Source organism: Podarcis erhardii, assembly GCF_964252035.2.
Source record: "Podarcis erhardii genome assembly, chromosome: 4".
NCBI classification, from domain to species: Eukaryota; Metazoa; Chordata; class Lepidosauria; order Squamata; family Lacertidae; genus Podarcis; species Podarcis erhardii.
The window spans coordinates 98,754,852-98,773,808 of record NC_138508.1 but is presented as its reverse complement, the minus strand read 5'-3'; the positions used below and the strand labels follow the sequence as shown (position 1 = coordinate 98,773,808).

At 42.9% G+C, this 18,957-nt stretch overlaps 1 protein-coding gene across 3 annotated transcripts in view; it reads left to right on the top strand.

Annotated features, from left to right (window-relative positions):
- KLF5 (KLF transcription factor 5) overlaps positions 1 to 18,957 on the top strand; it is a 33,413-nt gene that overhangs the window by 8,319 nt on the left and 6,137 nt on the right. The gene's annotated exons all lie outside the window — the stretch shown is intronic.

Below are 18,957 nucleotides of genomic sequence, written 5' to 3'. Positions count from 1 at the left end.
CTGCTGCGCAGAGTATCTCTGACCGACTCAGTCGCTCCCAATAGCAAGGCAGAACAGAATTGCCCTCCCGTGGGAGAAACACTCCTTCTATATCTCTGCATGAGTTTGGTTCCTTCCACTTGCAGGGCACACCCAAATGAGTGACTTCTGCAGAAATGTGGGAGCAGCTTCCTCTTGAGTAGGTACCTCCTGCCCTTGGAAGCTGCCTCTTCCTAATCCAGACCACCTTCTCCCAGTGAGGACCAGCAGCTTCCAGGGTTTTCCGATGGGGGCCAGGGTGTGGGGGGAAATCCCTCCCAGCCCCGCCAGGGACTGAACCGGGGACATTCACGGGCAAAGCATATCTTCTGCCACTGAACCCTACAGACCTCCGCTGTAAAATGATGTTTGGGAGGTCCTGTTCTAAGGTTTGTACCCATTGGAGAAGATGATAAGTAGAGAGTTTACTTCTACAACAAAAACTAGAAACCCCACCATTTGTGTTTCTCTGTTTAAACCAGTTGCACATTGCGTATGCCACGAATTCATAAACTCTTAGGCAGAATAGCCACCAGGCCTTTGCTAATCCAAGATTTAGCATCAGTTCTCGAAGGCTAAATTTAGCAGCCAGTAGCTTTCAAGTTATTTTAGCTTGAAAATTGTGTAAGCCACCCTGAAACGTGTTGTTTGAAGGGCAGGATATAAATCTGTAAATAAATAAATGTGACATATGTCACTGCTGCAGCGGTATTTATGGAAAATAATTTATATCCCACTGTTCCTGCTGGAGGCAGTTGTGGAGCAGTGTGCATTAAGAGCAGCAAAACCTCGATGAACAACAATAACAGAACTCAAGCAGCCAAAATTTCTAGGATGGCTTTAACTGCTCTCCTAAAAAAAAAAAAAAAAAAAAAAAAGACAGAATGACAGTAAAAGACTTAAAGCTACAAATGTTAAAATATGTTGCTGTTTTTTTAAGTCTCTATTTGTGCATTCAATAATGTAAAATATCCTGCTGCATAGATGGAAGGAGACTTGATATTTAAAGTGTTCTAAAGCTCACAACTACTTGGTAATTTAAAATCAGCACAGAAACAAGTGTGTTGTGCTCTAAAGATTAACACATTTATTATGGTTGGCATAAGTTTTTGTAGATTAGAGTCCTGTTCATCACAGGTCAATGACTCTAATAGAAAGAAGTCCACTCTGAATAAAATCTGGTCGTCTTAAGTACATTACATACTTATCCAAGTCAGTGTTGTACTTTGACATGGAGATAATATGTACTAACATTCTGGAGTTTATATATGGTGTGCTGTTCAATGATCTGCAACACCCCTTTCGTGGTGAGATAGACACACTCAACTTGAAATGTATTGTTTTTTTTGAAGGCTTTTAATGGAAGCATATAAAAGGTGACCGATCTATTTCCACAAGGCTGCCAATGTTTATGTCTGGTCGATGTAACGCGCTGAGTATTCTGAAAGGAGTTTTCCCAGAAGATTTTGGGAGCCCTTTGACAAAAAAAACAAAAAACCCCAAAACAAAACCCATATTAAATTATGAAGCTTAATTTAGCTGTTTTCCTTAAATTCTTTGTACTCATTTGGCTTAGGAACACCCCTCCCCCCCAAGAAAGCTATTTATAAAAACACTGTAGCATGAAAGCTTTAATAAATGTAGGTCATGAAATGCATGTTATTAAAGTTTTGTGTGATACTCTTTCCAATCCCCTTAGGGGTTTAACAGACCTGTTTATCTGGCTCAACTTGTTCTGTAGTATCTATGAAGGACCACTGCTTGTTTTTTCTCTCTCTCTCTTCCTAACAATCCATTTTAAACTGACTCTCATCCACCCCTCTCTGTGATCTGTCACTTTAAAATACAAAAAGCCTGCAGCAGCAGCAGCAATCTTGCTTTTTTAGAAGTCAAAACAGAGCGTATGCTTTCTTCCTTTGTATTTGGAAACCCTGTGCCTTTTCATAGTATTTATTTAGCAACCTGTCTCCACCTGAACGGCTTTCAGGAGCTTTAATGGCATTCTTTTCAGAGCAAACTTAAAGGCAGCAGCGGTTGGTGAGAGAGAGGTGCTCAGCTCAGAGAGGAGCAAGCTTGTAGGATTTATAAACTGCAAGAAATAAAACAAATGGGCAAGGGACCAAAAAAATAAACAAATACACAGCTTATGTGGGAGTGGTAGGAACAGGCTCTGAGACGCAACTGTTTGGCAAATAAGGGTCTAGCGCTGCTAACCTTTCCATTTCTGTCGCCGTGCCTTTTTAACAGGCTTCATCTGCAGAGATTCACGGGTGGGTTTTATCACCATGCTCACACACACACAGGTGTTAAAGGCGCTAGAACAGGCCAGCCCTTTTATCCTGGTCAGTTGGCAACGCTCATAAAGATTTCAGCAGCGATGTGACTTAACATCTTTTTTAAAAAAATGGTTTGCTGTAAAAAAAAATTTCAGTCCTGAAGTAGTTAACTTGTTCAAAGGTTTGTTGGAATCGACAGTTATGGAGAAGGTTTTAAAGTGAGGCAGGGTGCCTAGAGTGTTGGTTTTGAATCAGCGATACCTGGGTCCATGTCTCTTCTGAACGATGTCCTTCACTGGGCTACCTTGGCCCAGTCACCATTTCTTGGGCTTAAGGCTGTTGCCCTGTGTATACTGTTTCCCTCCCTCCCCATAAACACAACAGGACTTATTTCAAAGTAACTGAAAAGGGTAACTGCATGTGGGATGCCCTAAGGAGGCCTGGTGAAAGCAAGCCTTACTCTTCTCGTGCTGTAGAAATCTGGGGGTTTAAATCGCCAAAACTCAAAACCGCAACCTGCCTTGATGCCTGAAACTGAGCGAGAGGCCAGAGGAATTTGGAGAACACAGTCATACCTTGGAAGTCAAACGGAAGTCGACTTCCAAAATGTTCAGAAACCAAAGCACAGCTTCTGATTGGCTGCATGAAGCTCCAGCAGCAAATCGGAAGCCGCAGAAGCCCCGTTGGGCATTCAGCTTCCAAAAATACTTCACAAACAGGAACAGTCACTTCTGGGTTTGCAGCGTTCAGGAACCAAAATGTTTGAGAACTAAGCTGTTCAAAAACCAAGGTACGACTGTATGGGATCCAGAGCCTCATTCAACCACTGGCTTGCTGGACACACCTGAGCCCGGTCTCTCTAATGCTAATGCCGAGATACTACTGGTGATATCTAAATCTAAATCTGGTCCTCGCTTTCTAGAGCAGGAATGGGCAACTTTTCCAATTGGAGTTGGAATAAAATGATCTTACGTGAGGCCATAGGTTCTCATCCCAGCTTCAGAGGGAAATTGGTGCTAAAGTACTTTCTCCAAAGCCACAGAACAAGGCTTTCTTTCTCCATTGGCTGTGGGCAATAACTTTAGTTTCATAACTGACGTTACGCAACCCTCACGCTCGTGGACAGAAATCCTTATTATAGGCCGCTGTGCCGTAAACCCTCAACTGGTGCTATTGGCAGAGTGACCGACTTGAACTTGCTTGCCAGAAGTCAATAAAAGGATTCAAATTGTGTTTTGGTTTTCAAAAATAAATAGTTAACTTTTCTGCCGTAGCATTTGCGCATGAGAGATTTCATAGAAATGCAACTGCAGCTTTCTAAATAAGTCAAGACGCCCCCCCCCCATAGCTCTCCAGTGTTTTTGCAAGCACTCTGGTTAATTTCTGTAAAGAAGGTGTATCGGTCAAGTTGCCTGGAGGTTTGTTTGTCTCTCTCTCTCCCTCTTGCTTGCTCTCCCAGGCCTGAACTTTGTCACCCACAAAGCTGAGCGGAGTCCCCCAACCACATATTGTGGCCTGCCACCAAATATCCCTTCCCTGTTCTTGGAGGTTCCAAATAGCCATAAAAAAGCAAGAAATTTAGCAAACCTCTCTAGCAAGGATGCAAGGCTTTTTCTTTTATCTTTTGCTGGTGTAGGAGGAATCGTGCAGCCCTACGTCATCCTGCAACACCCCTGTCCTCCCCAACCTCCCCTACCTGGGGGTGAGCCGTAATGCACTCAGTGGGGCTTACTTCTGAGTAGACATGCATAGGATTGCACTGTGAACTCCTGTTTAACGGGGCGAGCAAGCTGCCATTTGCGTTCCTTAGCTCCCCTATCTGGTATGGAAGATGTTTTTGAGCAGCCTCTGGGTCTTTCTGTGTTGGGAGTTTCTGGGCAGACATGTTCGTTGATCACATGCTTGCCTTGCCATTAATAGTTCTGCACTTAATGCTAGAAACTATTTCATCTATCTATAGATATAGCTTGTATATGCTGCCGGGAAATGGAAGCCCCCTCAATGCTTCCAAGTGGCACTTCTGTAACAAGATGCGTACAATCCCGGTTACCAAAGTTTTTAAGGCTTGCCCATCTAAAACCTCTGCCTCTGCCCCAACTCTGGTTTTTGATTTCTCTAGCCAGGCACTCTTAAAAACCTTAAAAGGAAACTGTTGTCTGAGAACCAGTGTAGACGGGAGAGACTATTCAGACAGCCTCTAGAATCCAACCTGTTTTTTAAGTTTATTTTTATCACACCGTTCCTGCAACCGGCTCAAGGCAGAGGGCCTGCCTTTCCTCCATTTTATCCTTGTAGGAAGAAGGATGAAATGAGAACAAGTGACTGGCCAGCCCAAGACTTAAGGCTGGTGGGCAACTAGAACGCTGATACGCCCCAATCCAAGTCAGAATCACTTCATATGTGTTTCGGAAGCTTATACCATTGCAAGTAGCTCTGTCGAACTAGGGTAAATATCACAGAGGTCTGTGTGTGTCATGGAGGAAGGCTTTGAATTCAGATATGACGGGTGTCTAGCCTGCTGCCTATTGCCCTATTTTGTGGCCAGTCCCAACAGCCTCCTTCCTCCCGAGATTGTTTCTCTGTCCTATAGTTTTCCGCACTGCAAGAAATTAGGCAATCGAATGGCACAGTCATGGCACCTGCTTCTCTCATTGCTGGCTATTTTAACTGTATTTTACGATTTTTAGTGGTGCTTGCGTGACACATCAGGGGAGGTTGTTGCGGATTCTGGCGCTCTCCTTCAGAGGGATGGGATGCAAGGAAAATAAACAAATTCAAGATTCCTGCTGTTACCAGGAAGTAAGTTGAGAACAGGGGCAAAAGGTGTTGAATCTGTCAATCTTTTGTAAAAACCATCTTTAGTGTGAATGTGCTGAAGAGCCTAATTTCATGAGCTGGGACAAGGAACCTTAAAACATAAGTATGAATTGCCTCTGGCTGTAGCCATGCTTTTCACTTGTTGGCAGAAATGCAATTTCTGTATAGGAGAGAGCCATGCCTTCATTTTAAGTAAACAAAGGGACCCCTGACCATTAGGTCCAGTCGTGGCCGACTCTGGGGTTGTGGCGCTCATCTCGCTTTATTGGCCGAGGGAGCCAGTGTACAGCTTCCAGGTCATGTGGCCAGCATGACTAAGCCGCTTCTGGCGAAACCAGAGCAGTGCACGGAAACGCCATTTACCTTCCCACCGGAGCGGTACCTATTTATCTACTTGCACTTTGACATGCTTTCGAACTGCTAGGTTGGCAGGAGCAGGGACCGAGCAACGGGATCTCATCCCGTCGAGGGGATTCGAACCGCCGACCTTCTGATTAGCAAGTCCTAGGCTCTGTGGTTTAACCCACAGCACCACCCGCATCCCTTTGCCTTCATTTTAGGTCCTAGTAATAACATACATGTGGACTTCTTGATCGAACAGCTCCTTCCTTGAGGAACGAATATGCATTCCTGAACGGAGTAAGGCTACCTCTGATAACTAATGAATAGTATGCAGTACTAACAGGTCGAACACAAGATGTGTAATACGATGTTATATCCCTTCACTGCGGATAAGTGTTTGCAGTGCAGTCTTGCTGTGAAAGTTCTCTGCTAACTCACTGGTTCTTACCTGGAAGCCGGACCCCTCCCCTCTCAGTTGGCAATTGGTTTGTGTACTTTGGGTGCGGGCAAGGACTTCTCTAGCCTTCTGTCTGTTGCCTCATAAAAAAACAGGGTGAAAATGGAGTATAAGTTGAAATAACATCAGGGGAGCACAGGGTGCAACAGGCATGAACACAAAGTAATTGGGCAACAATGGCAAATGGTTTGGCATCCATGTTTACGAGCTCTATAAACCCATTCCTTCCTTGGGAGAAAAATAGCAGAGCACACATGAGATAGACAGTGTACTTTGGTTTTTTTTTAAGTGTTTCCTGTGTGGTTGCAGGTTTTTGCTGTCCAAGATCAGGAACATCTGAGCCAAATTTGCCCTCCCCAAAACTTTTGTATGATTCCTAGTGGTTGATCTAATTTTTAATCAAAGTAAATAAAAAATCCCAGCTGCTGGTATGGGTTGGTGCAGCAGAGGTCAGCCTCTGGACCCCTAGAAGATAAAGTGGCTCTCAAGAATTCAGATGCTGACGAACCCTGTGTCTGCTTCAGCTCTTCATTTTATGTCCAGTTATTGCCTTAGAAACCAGTGTGATTTGGGGTTTGCGGAGGGGATAGGAGGCTTAGCGAACTGCTCATGTGTCTCATTTTTATTTGCCATCATGGATTTAACAGTGCCAGCACCAACGAGGCTTTTTTTTAGTTCTGACCACCAACAAAACTTTGTTTTTAATTAAATGCCTAATGTCTGCTGAAAGCATGTCACTTGTTCTCTCAGAGGGATTAAGCTTCAGTTCCAGGATATTTGATGCCTGATAAGGAAGGCTGTTGCTAGCTGTAAACACGGTTAATTCTGAAAGCGCCTCACGAAAACAAATGGGGACTGAGTCAGAGGAATCACAATTATTTGCTCAGACGCTCCTTAACTGCGACAAATTCGCTTGGGATCCTGTTGTTATCAGCTCTGCATTCTGAAGCAGATGTTGTTGGACTCCAACTTCTCCCAGCCCAGTGGTTGTGGATGATGGGAGTTGTAGTCCTATAACCTGTAAAGCCAAAGGCCCACCCACCTCCTCATTTGTTCTAAAGCAAATGTTGTAGGCTGCTTGCTTGCTGATTTGCATCTCTGTATGAGGAGAGATTTGAAATATTTAGGGCCATCAAATTATAAGTAGCAAAGTACTGAAATACTTTTATTAGGATCGGCCAAAATGTCAGCCGTTTGCAAGCTTCCAAGTTCTGCAGAATTCTTCATCAGGCTAGATTGCAAAGAAAATACACACAGGTCTCTTGTGAGAAAGCAGTCTTTTTATTAGTTGAAGTTGAAGGAATAGCATTATTTGGTAGGTGGCAGTTATCTAATGCCCTGCCCTAAAGTTAAGTCTCATCTACATATGATAGAAGATTCTTCCAGTTTTAAAAAGTACCCTCTCCTAGACGGCTAAATACATTTAACATGATCTCTGATTGAAAGCACGTCTTGTGCTCAAACGGCTCTTGATTTGCCTAGATCGGAGGGGGATTTTTCGACTTAACTTTTTATTGCTTCGAACCGAGTGAGTGGTGGTCTCTGAATCTTAACTATATAAACACTGCCATTGAAAAGGGGATGGTGTTCAGCCTAAAAGTGCCATCTTTGAAGTGTGAAGTGTGAAAATGGCAGAGCACAGCTGAGCAGCTGTGGAACCCAAACCAAAGACGAGCAAACCTTCTCCCTGTATACAGAACATATAAATACACATGCCAGATGGTGTGGATTTATTACAGATCCTCTTTTTAAAATTTGACAAGTCTCTTTTGTGTGTTTGTATGCCTGGTGGAAAGAGACTTGCCTCTACTATACTGTTAGGCTGGGAAGAATTTCTGCCAGTTGGGATTCTCCAATAATCCCAGGCTTTCTCCAGGCAACTCTCAATACAACAGGGACTTCAGAGTGGGACAGGCTTCTCGTCGGCTGCTTAGGACAATATGCCTGCATGTGTTTTTGAGATAACAGAAATAACCCGTGGGTGGGAATAGGGAACTGGTAAAACATCTCACCCGCTTGGTCCTCATTCAGTTCCTCTTCTGTAAAATGGAGATAATAATCGACTCCAAAAGGATGGACATGCAAAACCCAAAGGGGTGGGGAGACTGATTTCAAATATCTGATCGAATGATGGAGAAGCAGGTATTTTATTCATGGGGATGGTTTGTCAAGCAGTTGTGCCAACGTTTGGGTTGGCCAGTGCATTTTAACAGCAGTTTTATCTGCAGATGGTAACAGGGCATTGTGCCACCTCTTGCTTTCTGCAAATTGAGCTGCATTGAATGGCACAGGAGCAGGCCTTGCTGACATTTTCTGGTCATTTGGCCACTGTAGGATTGAGAATGAAAGAACGTCAGAGTTCCAGTTGTACTGGGCCCACCTGCACCATAAGACCAAAGTGTTGTTTGCTAAAAGGCCTAACTGGGTTCTGGATGCTCATATCATTGGATAGAGACAGTGTTGTTTAATTTAAGTGTTAAGGCATTATTTCTTTTTTGGGTGAAAATACTCTATGGTGCACTCATTTTGAGACAGTTTAAATTTTGTCTGCCTGCTTATTGGGGCCTATAAAAACTAAGGGTCATCGTTAGAACATACGGGGGGGGGGTTAGTTAAAAAAAAAGCTTTGGTTGCTAAAGCTATACCTTTCTTTGGTTATATGGTGCAGCAACCTGGGATCACTCTGATGAAGATGACTTTGATACAATCCAAAATAACGTTCCCATGTGCACTACTTGTGAGTCCCACAATGTGTACCTGATACATTTCTTGGAACCAAAATAGCTCTCCCTCTCAAAAACATGTGTTCATATTTTCATGCTTCTGTATGGGAAGGGGGGGGGGACCTCCCAATATCGGAGCAACATTGAGGAAAACTCGTTCCCGGACAAGACCAGATTGAAGACAATGCCCTCTATATCCTATATTTCTATACATTTTCAGAGTTTTCTAGAAGGTGAGATGCTCTGTGAACGGCCCTGACTCTCAAAAGTTGGTAGTTTCAAGCTTTATATGCACCAGTAGCAAGAAAGTTATGCCTTGCTTTTTGACCCAAAACAATGTTAAATGATTTGGGTTACTGTTGGTTTGTGTGTGTTGTGAGTGAACTGTAAATTGGGTGAAACGGGTGCTTCTGATCCCATTCAGGGCTAACGTATTTCCCATAGGCTTCTGTTGTCTTAGTTGTCCAATAACTGCAGTAAATGTTTCTGTTTGCCTCTATGGGTGTGGACAACCTTGATAAGAAGTGTGTGCAAGACTCCTTTCCCTTGCCTTGTATGCATTGTACTGACAACCTAAGTGTTCGTCAGGTTACTGTAAAAGATTTATCACACTTGTCTCTTGACCTTCCTGTTAAGAATTCAGTTTGGCTTTTGTGGGGCTATCCCACTTTACAGTTGCAATAACCCTATGCGGCGGATTGTGCCAAGAGATAATGGCATGCCCAAGGCCACTTAGTGCATTCTGTGGCTGAGAGGGAATTTGAATGAACACTCTTCCCGCTATACCACACTGCCTTTCTTTAAGTGGCAGATTTCCTCTTGTGACACATCTCGGTTTATGGCTTTCCATGGCTTCAGGAGTACACTTCAGCCAGGAGAAATTTCATTGGGAATGTCTTCCTCATGAGGATTATTACGTAGCACAATAACAGGGTGAGTGGGATGGAAACAAGATCTGCTAACTCGTGAGAAGATGCGTCTTCCTGCATCCATTTTGTTACCTTAGAGCAGGCATCCCCCAAACTCAGCCCTCCAGATGTTTTGGGAATACAATTCCCATCATCCCTGACCACTGGACCCGTTAGCTAGGGATGATGGGAGTTGTACTCCCAAAACATCTGGAGGGCCGAGTTTGGGGATTTAGATTAGCATCTTGTAGATAAACAGGAAGGCCTTTGCTACCTTTATGGTAATTCGGGGGTGGGATGGGGAACCCTGGCCCTCCAGATGTTATTGGATTCCAGATCCCATCAGCTGTGGCCAGCATAACATCTGGGGCAAGTTATAGGCCCCCCAATCCCTGCAGTAGTTGATAATACATTGCAGTTAAAACACACACAGACACAAGTAGGAGCCATAACAATTTTTTTCAGTAAGACTTGGATCTTGACTTCTTCTTAGACATTTTCTAACATGGGTGGGGTGGACTTGTGGTCCTCTAGCTGTTGGGCGTGCTGGCTAGGACAGATGGCGCTTGTAGGTCAATATCTTCCGGAGGGCCACAGTTTCCCCATACATTTATGTAACTGGATGGCTCCCCCATCACTGGTCAGGGGCTCTTCTTTGTGAAAGGAGAAAGGATGTCTTCTTGACATCTCTCCCAGCTGAATTCTAGATGGAGGGGAAGGAAAGAAGGGAGGGTTTCTGCTGTCCTGGGTCAGAGGCCTTTAAGCCAAGAGGCAATATGGAACCTGTAGCTTTCAAGAAGTTGGGAGACAACTTCTTCTGGTCACAGCCATCATGGTCAGTGGCTAGGGATGATGCAAGAACACCTAGCAGGCCAGTGGTTTTCCATCCTAGTATTCCTTAGAATAATCTGTGTGGTGGGGGCATTCTTTGGCACACGAGTTGGAAAATCCCTTAGAATAATCCCTATCATTCTCAAGCATGACTGGGGCTTTTCAGGCAATTTCTTCTCTTCCCTCCTGTTGGATATATGAATAGAGAATGCTATTTTGGATTAACCTCATTTCGTGCCCACACTCTGCGCTAGACACAATGAACGTTGGTTATTTCAGAAGTGCTTGGAAAAACTAGGCCACGTTCAGTGGGCTCACGGTCTAGTTTAGAAGGAAAACGAAAAGCTAACAACTTGACTACGAGAAGGCAAAATAAGGGCAGGAGGTGGCTGAAACAAATGAGTCAGTGGTGTAGTCCTCTAAATGTCTGCTCAGATGTATCCCACACGCCCAGGTATGTGGGTACAGGACAGCATCTTTGTGGTATGCGTATGAAGACACAAAATAGAGGAATAGAGAGAGGTAGAACGAGTGACAGGCAGCTAGAAAAACACAGCAATGAAGGAAGAGAATAGAGAGAAGTCACGCAAGTGACTCAGTTATTCTAAGCCTCTTCCTCTCAGCAGAACACACACTTTATTCACAACTGCAGTGAGGTGTGTGGGGGGAGACAAGCTGGTCTTTATTAACAGAATAAACTTCCCTTTTTTTACCTGTTGCCCATGCAACTTATTTTATTGGTCCTGTTTGTACAACTCTGCTTTGTGTGTGTGCGAGCGAAATGTTTTGTTTTAGGATTCTTGAATCTCCCTTTCTCAATCCGCTAGAAAACAAAACTCCACCCTGTGGAATCTATTTTAAAGCACGATCCTTTTTTTAAAATTTAAAAAGAAAACACTGTACTTGCCGTGCCCTAGGAATAAGAGCGCTGAGTCCCGGTGCAGCAGTTGATTGGAGACTGAAGCAGAGTTGTTGCTCTTCTTCTTTTTTTTTTTTTTTTTAAAAAAATAATTTTTATTAATTTTACAACATAAACAAAAAACAAACAAACATAACACGACTTCCCCATACCTCCCCTTCACTGCATCCTTGTTTTAAAATTTTTTAGCAATCCTTCATCCATTTTTATATTTAATTCTCTTTAAAATTTTCTTAAACTTAAATTTTTGCAGCTGTAATTCTTTATATCAAATCCCTTGACATCTTAACATTCCGAAATTTTACAACAATTTTTAAGATAAGTTTTAAATTTTTTCCAGTCCTCTTCCACTGTCTCTCTCCTCTGGTCACGAATTCTGCCGGTCATCTCTGCCAGAGTTGTTGCTCTTCTGTCCCACCCAAAATGAAAATGCGAGTCCAGTTCAGCAGAGGTAGACAGACCATCGAGTGCCAACAGGTGTTTCGAAAGATTACGCTCCACAATCTACCTTGATATGTAACAGGTGTGGTGTAAAATAGAGGGAACAATGCTTAACATTCAAATAGTGCTTCTCTAAAGTACTTCACATGCATCTGTCACCCACACAAAGTCAGAACTATCCCTATGCTATAGAAGCTGAAAGGCGCAGAGGTTTGGTATTCCCTCATGACAGAGATGAAATTGGAACTCGTAACTTTCTGGCTAGATTTGAACCCAGAACTTTTGGGCTTCCAGTTCAACCTGTCTCAAAGATTAGGTTGCCATGGGAGTTTCTAGTACTGCATTAAGATGGGACTTTAAATCTGGTCCACCTGTCTTAAAAACGTTTTTGAACAAGGTTATTCCCCCCCCCCTTTCCGCAGCAGTCTACAAGTTTTACAGCTGGATTTGCTTGGATTATTTCCCTGAGGGTGACCAGAAGAAAAAAGACAGGGAGGGCTCCTGTATCTTTAATTTATTGTATAAAATAGGGAACTTCAGAAGGTGTAAGCGGTACCTCCTGAAATTGCCTCTTCTATGCAACTATTAATAGTACAGGAGCCCTCTCCTGTCCCCCCTCCTATGTACAACATTATTTTGTGAATCCATTCCTGAAATTGCCAAAGCTTTATTCATCCATTCTTTAGCTTTTGGAATAACGGGGGGTTTCCAGACACCTAGCTAGAACGATTTTAGATTAGAGTAAATAATTAAAGATCAGTAATCTAACTGAAAAGGGAAGGGGAAATTGTCAGCCCTACTTTTAAAAAGTTGATCTTGGGATCTGAAATAAGGAGACTTGACCAGACACTTCCCAAATGTGTTTTCTGTGCGCTTTAAGCTGGCACCTCAATCACCCCTCTTTTCTTTCCCAGAATTCTGCCTCTTCCGCCTGCTCCCCACAAAGCCACTCTCTAAATCTAGATTAGAAGCACACCTTATTTCAAAAGTCAGCCCTCATAGTTGGGAGAAGAGAAGCTGAGCTGGAACCTTTTCCTGGCCTCTGCATTCCTTTACCCCAGAAGTACCTGATATTTTCCCCACTTCCACTATCTGTGTTCCAATTTCCCATCTTTCGTTTGTGCCAAAAAATGCAAAGACCAAAACCACACAACAGAAATTTCCTAGAAATGCAATCTTGGGACCAGAAGAACGCAGAAACACCTGACATTTCACCCCAAAGCTGGAATTTCCCGTTGCAGAACTTGCTTCTCCTAATTTTGAATTCTAGCACCCATGACAACATCCATTGTTGATAAAACAACATCCTAGCAGAAATTGTGATATCATTTACAGGGCAAAAGCATGTAACGTATTTTTAGTCTATCTCAGCATGGTTCAGTAGCTGAAACTGAGCACGGGTAGTTCTATGGCACCAAGAAGATATTTTTGGTCTTTAGGGTTGGATACTGCGTGAAAATGGAAGATCTGGATGTGGGACACTGCAGTCTTCAGCATTCATCATCAGGGTACATCAAAAGAAAGATGTGTGTTATTTGTAGCACCAGTAGTCCCTCAATAAGGAGAATGTAGATGGTTATTATTTTTCTGAGTTTCCTTTTCTTATCTTGTACGGTGCGGTCTTGTTCTAAAGTGATTCCAAACCAAATGTTGGTGTTCAACCAACAGTTTAACATAAATGTATTCCACATGCCTTCCAAACTGTGTTTTTTGTATTCTTTAAAAAATAAAAGTAAATAAATCTACTTGCACATGAGCAATTTCAAGGGCTTAAAATACACTGGGTGATCAACTCGCGCCTAACAAAATATTTGAAATCTGTGAGATGATGCAAAAATCCAATTAAAGTTATGAAGAGAGCAAGAGAGGGGGAAAAACCCTCCTGTTTGAAACATAACTTAAAAGGAAAGCAGTTCTGTTTTCCCAGAAGTGATGTGTATAATATTTCTGGCTTGGGAAGAAAGGGCTGGAGTGTTGCCGCTTCGCCAGAACTTGGTACCAGTTTCCTCCATGCTGTTTTAGTTGAGCAGTGTTGACATTTTAACAAATTCTGTGGAAGCTGCTCTGAAGTGGAGGAGTTCTGCTGGTACTTTAGAGACTTTTTTCTTTCTTTTTTAATCCTTTTTACAGTGAAATAGCTGTTTTAATACAGAGACCATGTTCCAGCACAGTTGTATTTGATGACTGATGGCATTCTTGGGTTTCACAGCCTCTCGACGTTCATTCTAAATTTTCTGGAGAAGAATCAACTATTTTTCTGAAACTTTGCAGCTTCTGTATTTTGTGCAGTCATTAGGCTTGCATTACTGCGTAACCCATAAAAATAGTGAATAAAGGGTTCAGTGTCTCTTTGCTTTTTAAGCAAACAAATCTTGTTAACCTCGGATTCCTCTGCCCCTTATAGCTCAGCACAGCAAAGAAATGGAATAAGTTTTAAAATAACTTGAAGCAGTTTTTGTGTGTGGAACTTGGGTCAAATTTTTCTCTTGGCTAAATGGCCAAGAAGTATGTGCAGATATGTGAGTGATGTTCTTCTGCTCTTTTTCAAAAGTTCTTAGATGTTTCATTTCACCTACCTAAATAGTCACCTGATCTTTCATAGTGTTTTCCATCCTCCTTTTAGGAAAATGCTGTTACTTACATGAGTCAAGTAATACATATTTTACCTGACTCTTATCTGGCAATATGTATTGTATACATAGCTTTAAACAGTATTACCATTTGTATTATATGTATAGCAGGCTTGTATGTAGGTATTCACACACACACACACACACACACACACACACAAAAAAAAAAAAAACAAGCAGTTGCTATGAGTCATCACAATACCCTGGGATCTTGTTTCTGTGGTCACCATATAAGTGGGAATTCAGAAAAAACTAAGGCCTACCTTTCACTGAGCTGAAAAACCCATGTCTGGGCTAGGGTGCCCTAGGACGGAATGTCCACCCCCCAACTCCACCTAAAAATGGAAAAAGAATCCACTTAGATAACAAACCAGGTTTCCAGAAGGCTAAAACCCTTCTCCATAACATGTTTCCTCATTAGAGGGAATTTCCTTGTATGAAGAAGCATTGAATTCTGCAAACCTGCCCCTGTTTTCTAAAGTGGAGCAGCTCAGTGAGAACTAGCCCTGGCTAGTTAAAAACAATACTCAGAGGTCCACAGTCCTTTCAAAGGTCTAGAATTTTGTAGTTCAGTGTTGTAGTCCCTCTTCTCCATCGCATGTTGGACGCCATTTTGCAGTTGACTCTGCTCACAAACATACTTTTGCTATTTTCCCCGCTTGGTGCAAAAGTAATTCTGCAATGGAGGTTTTAATTATTGGTACGGCATGCCAACATTAGCTGCCTTTATAATTTATGTGGCTTTAGTGCAGTAATCCCCAAATCATGTTCTTCCTTTCTAAGAATTAAAGCGCCCGTGATGTCCTATGGACAGTTCACTGCTCTGGTCTTGCTTGCTTTCAGCCTTTGTGTGGTTTTTTGGGGGGGTGGGGGTAGATTCTGGCCTGCATGTGACTATCCAGTGTAGTAGTAGTAGTAATTTATTAATGTCACAATCAGATACAGAGGCTGGACCTTTCTGAAGAAAAGTCCTTCTTACCCACTCAAAATCAGAGGCATACGAAACTCCCAAACCTGACAAGGTTTGCTTTTAACTATTCAGAGTGTGTCTCCCTTACTGGCAGCTGGAGAAAATGCTGTTCTAGCACCGAAAATGCTGGAGGACACCTTGTCCAGAAGCAGCTGCATAATGCTGGTGGCTTCTCTGAGGTGTAATTTGCTTGCAGAATATTAATTGGCGATCTTGCTCAAGCCCTCAGATTTTTTTGTGCCGCGTCGTATAGAGAAATGCATTTCACATTGCAACATGTTGCCTTTGTGTGGAGGGTGCAAATGTTTGAACTCGATTCGGCTGCTTCTCTGGTGTTCCTACCGCAAGAATGAGAGAAACTCCTCTTGTGCCTCTGAATGGTGGGAGCAGTTTTTCCACAGGTGGGAACACCCACGAATCATTGAGTGTTTCAGAGTCCAAGGACACCAGTGTGAGCAGCCGCCATATTGAAGAACAATAATTTTAGTTGAGTCATCCAGGACAGAGAAAATCAGGGCGACAGCTTTTCTTTGTCCGATGGACGTCCTGCTGTTTCCTACCCCTAAATAAATAAACTACCTTTTCTATAAGAATTGAGGTTTTTATCTTGTAGTTTTTCATCCCCAACCAAGACAGCAATCCTGAACACTGTTAGATGGAAATAAGTCCCACTGACCAAAGTTGGACTAACGTGTGTACATGTAACTGCATTTGCGCATATCCATTACCTCTTTCGCCACCACCTCCCACCCTTGCCTCCCTCTGGCTCCTGTATCTGGTTTGAGGAACGCAGGGTATAGCCAGTGAGGGCAAAAAAAGGAGTCCACCCTGAAAAAGTAGGGAACTTGGCGGAATGTCCTTTCTGTGGCTACTTGCGGCTGAGTTCTCCCAAAACATTCCCCATACTTGGAAATCCACAGTGTTAGCCTGGCCTCCTTCCTGTTGCCTTTGCATGCTCGCTTTCAGCGTGGAGGCAGTTATTTGGCTGGAGGAAAACGGCAGTCTTGTGATTCTCGCACTTTCACAGAGATTTATTGTTCCCTGCGCTGTTGTGAGAACCAGACCTGAGGGATCAGTCCTACACACAAGAAGCTGGGGTAAAGCGAGCGCTGATGTCTGAGCTGGCCCAAGCCTGGCAGAGGGGAAATGAACCTTGGAAATAATGTTGGAGTTACACCATCCTTTTTGCCAGCTTAACTTGCGCCGGGTTACCAGGTCACGTATCCAAGACTTAGGATCCAGCCTATTCCTCTCCATTCCCAATCCCATCCATAAAACACCCCATTTTTCTGGCTTATGTTCACTTCAGACCCTCCCTGTTCAGCTCGGTCAGCTGGGTGCTGGCTGTGGCAGGATGGGTGGAATAAACTGGTATATCTCCCACTGAGTTGAGGATAAGGGAGTTATGCCAGCATAGCCCACCTGTGTCAGGAACCTCCCGCACAGCCAGTGATCTGCTGGATCCTAACCCACTCACCTTGGCAGATCTTGCTGTGTTTCTCAAACTTCGAGTCTCCAGCGGTGGTTGGACTACAACTCCCATCCCTGACCACTGGTCCTGCTAGCCTAGGGATGATGGGAATTGTAGTCCAACAGCAGCTGGAGACTCGGAAGTTTGAGAAACACTGTAGACTGCTGTCAGATCACACCCTAAGATGATAATTGCATCGTAGAAAAAGCCTTTCACAATCTCTGTTCACTTTTGTATAATGTACAACAGAAGCTATAGAAAGATCCTGATCTTCAAATGACTAAGGTTTAGCCACATAAATAAAACTTCCCTGGAACAGATTCCTTCATACTTAGGAGGAAAAATCTTTTTCCCTGGCCTAACTTTCTATGAATACTCTTCTCATAATTTCAACAAAAATAGTTACAAATTTTATAGGTGTGCTTAAAAATACCCCACTTAGGGTACTAAATTAAATGGCCATATATTTAGCTATCTGCGACAACATGTTCCAAAGGGACTGTGTAAAGCCGTGCAATTAAATCTATATTGGGCACTTACATAAATCTGTGGTCAAAATTTTGGAGGTGTTAAGTATCATACGTGCCAGTTGAAGTCACTGGGAATTGCAGGTACTTGTCACCTCAGAATAGCCGGCTACTTGCGTTGCTAACAGTAGGCCATCAATCAGAAACATTTTGGAGCGGATTCTTCCTGTTAAAAGTATACTTTGGCTGGATGAATCCCACTTTCTAATCTATTGCTGCAGGAAAAGTTTTGGGCGTCAAATCAGGCCCAGAACTGGTTTGCTTGAGAATCTGGCTTTTCACATACTGAGACAAGTCGCTAGATTGCAGGAGGGAAGAAAAAGCTTTGAAAAGTCCTACAGACAAAGGCCTTCCTTTGACTAATGAGTACATAGTTTTTGTGCCCTTTTCCTTGGTTCCTAGTTAAACAAATTCTGGTCTCCTTGTTCCACTTCATCGCATCCTTTCTTTCTACACAATACCAAGAGAGAAGGTACACCTGCCAGAAAAGTGGATGTAAACGCAAAACACACAATTCAGCTGGAATTTGCTGTGACTGAACCGGTGGAACAAGTTTTTAAACGTTGCAGCTAACTTAAGTCCCATTGCTTTCAATGGGGCTTATGAAACTAACTAGTTTCACTGGTTTCAATTGGATTTAGTCATAACATATTTTAGCTGGATTGTGGACTTTGTGTTTACGTCTACTTTTCTGGAAGGCATACTTCTCTTTTGGTAACACTTGTCTTTTAATGTCTTTCATTCTTTCTCTCCTCCCTCCGTCCTTTTCTTCTGTCTTCCTTGAAATGTTCAGTAAACAAACTTTCTTCTGGGTTGATGCCTGCAATTCTAGTGTACATTTTGGGCTAAACTGTATGATGGACATCTCAGGTGTCTGTATACATAACTGGAATAATGTACACCTGTCCCCTGATGTTGAGGTCGTAAGGCTGTCATCTAGATATTTCTAAGAAGTGTTTTAGCACATTTTTTTACAATCTTGCTTGCCTTTGAAGCAGCCCTGCGAAAGAGTTAGCTTCAAGGCATCTGGACCCCAGCTTCTCAGGTGTCATGTTGCTTTCACAGAGTCCGTAGTGAAGATGAGATTTGAAGCCTGTTGTCACTCATGGCTCTCTCATTTACACAGGAGACAATGAAATGATTAAAAATTGGTGGCTGTAGAGGCATTCCATGTGTACATTTGTGTATGTCTTGATAGAGATGGTGAGAGCCAGTAAAGGAAGACTGTTGCCATGATACCTTGCATTGCAGCCTCGTCGTAGGCATTTCATTGGCTGCTTGGCATAGACATAAACATCTGGAAAAACTTTCTTTCAGTAAGAGCTGTTTGACAGTGGAACAGTCTGCCTCTGGAGGTTGTGGACTCTCCTTCTTTGATAGGTTTTTAAGCAGAAGTTTAATTATTATTATTTTTATTATTATTAAGTAATTAGTTTTATTATTTATACCCCGCCCATCTGGCTGGGTTTCTCCAGCCACTCTGGGCGGCTTCCAACAGAATATTAAAATATAATAACCTCTTAAACATTAAAAGCTTCCCTAAACAGGGCTGCCTTCAGATGCCTTCTAAAAGTCTGGTAGTTGTTTTTCTCTTTGACATCTGATGGGAGGACGTTCCACAGGGCGG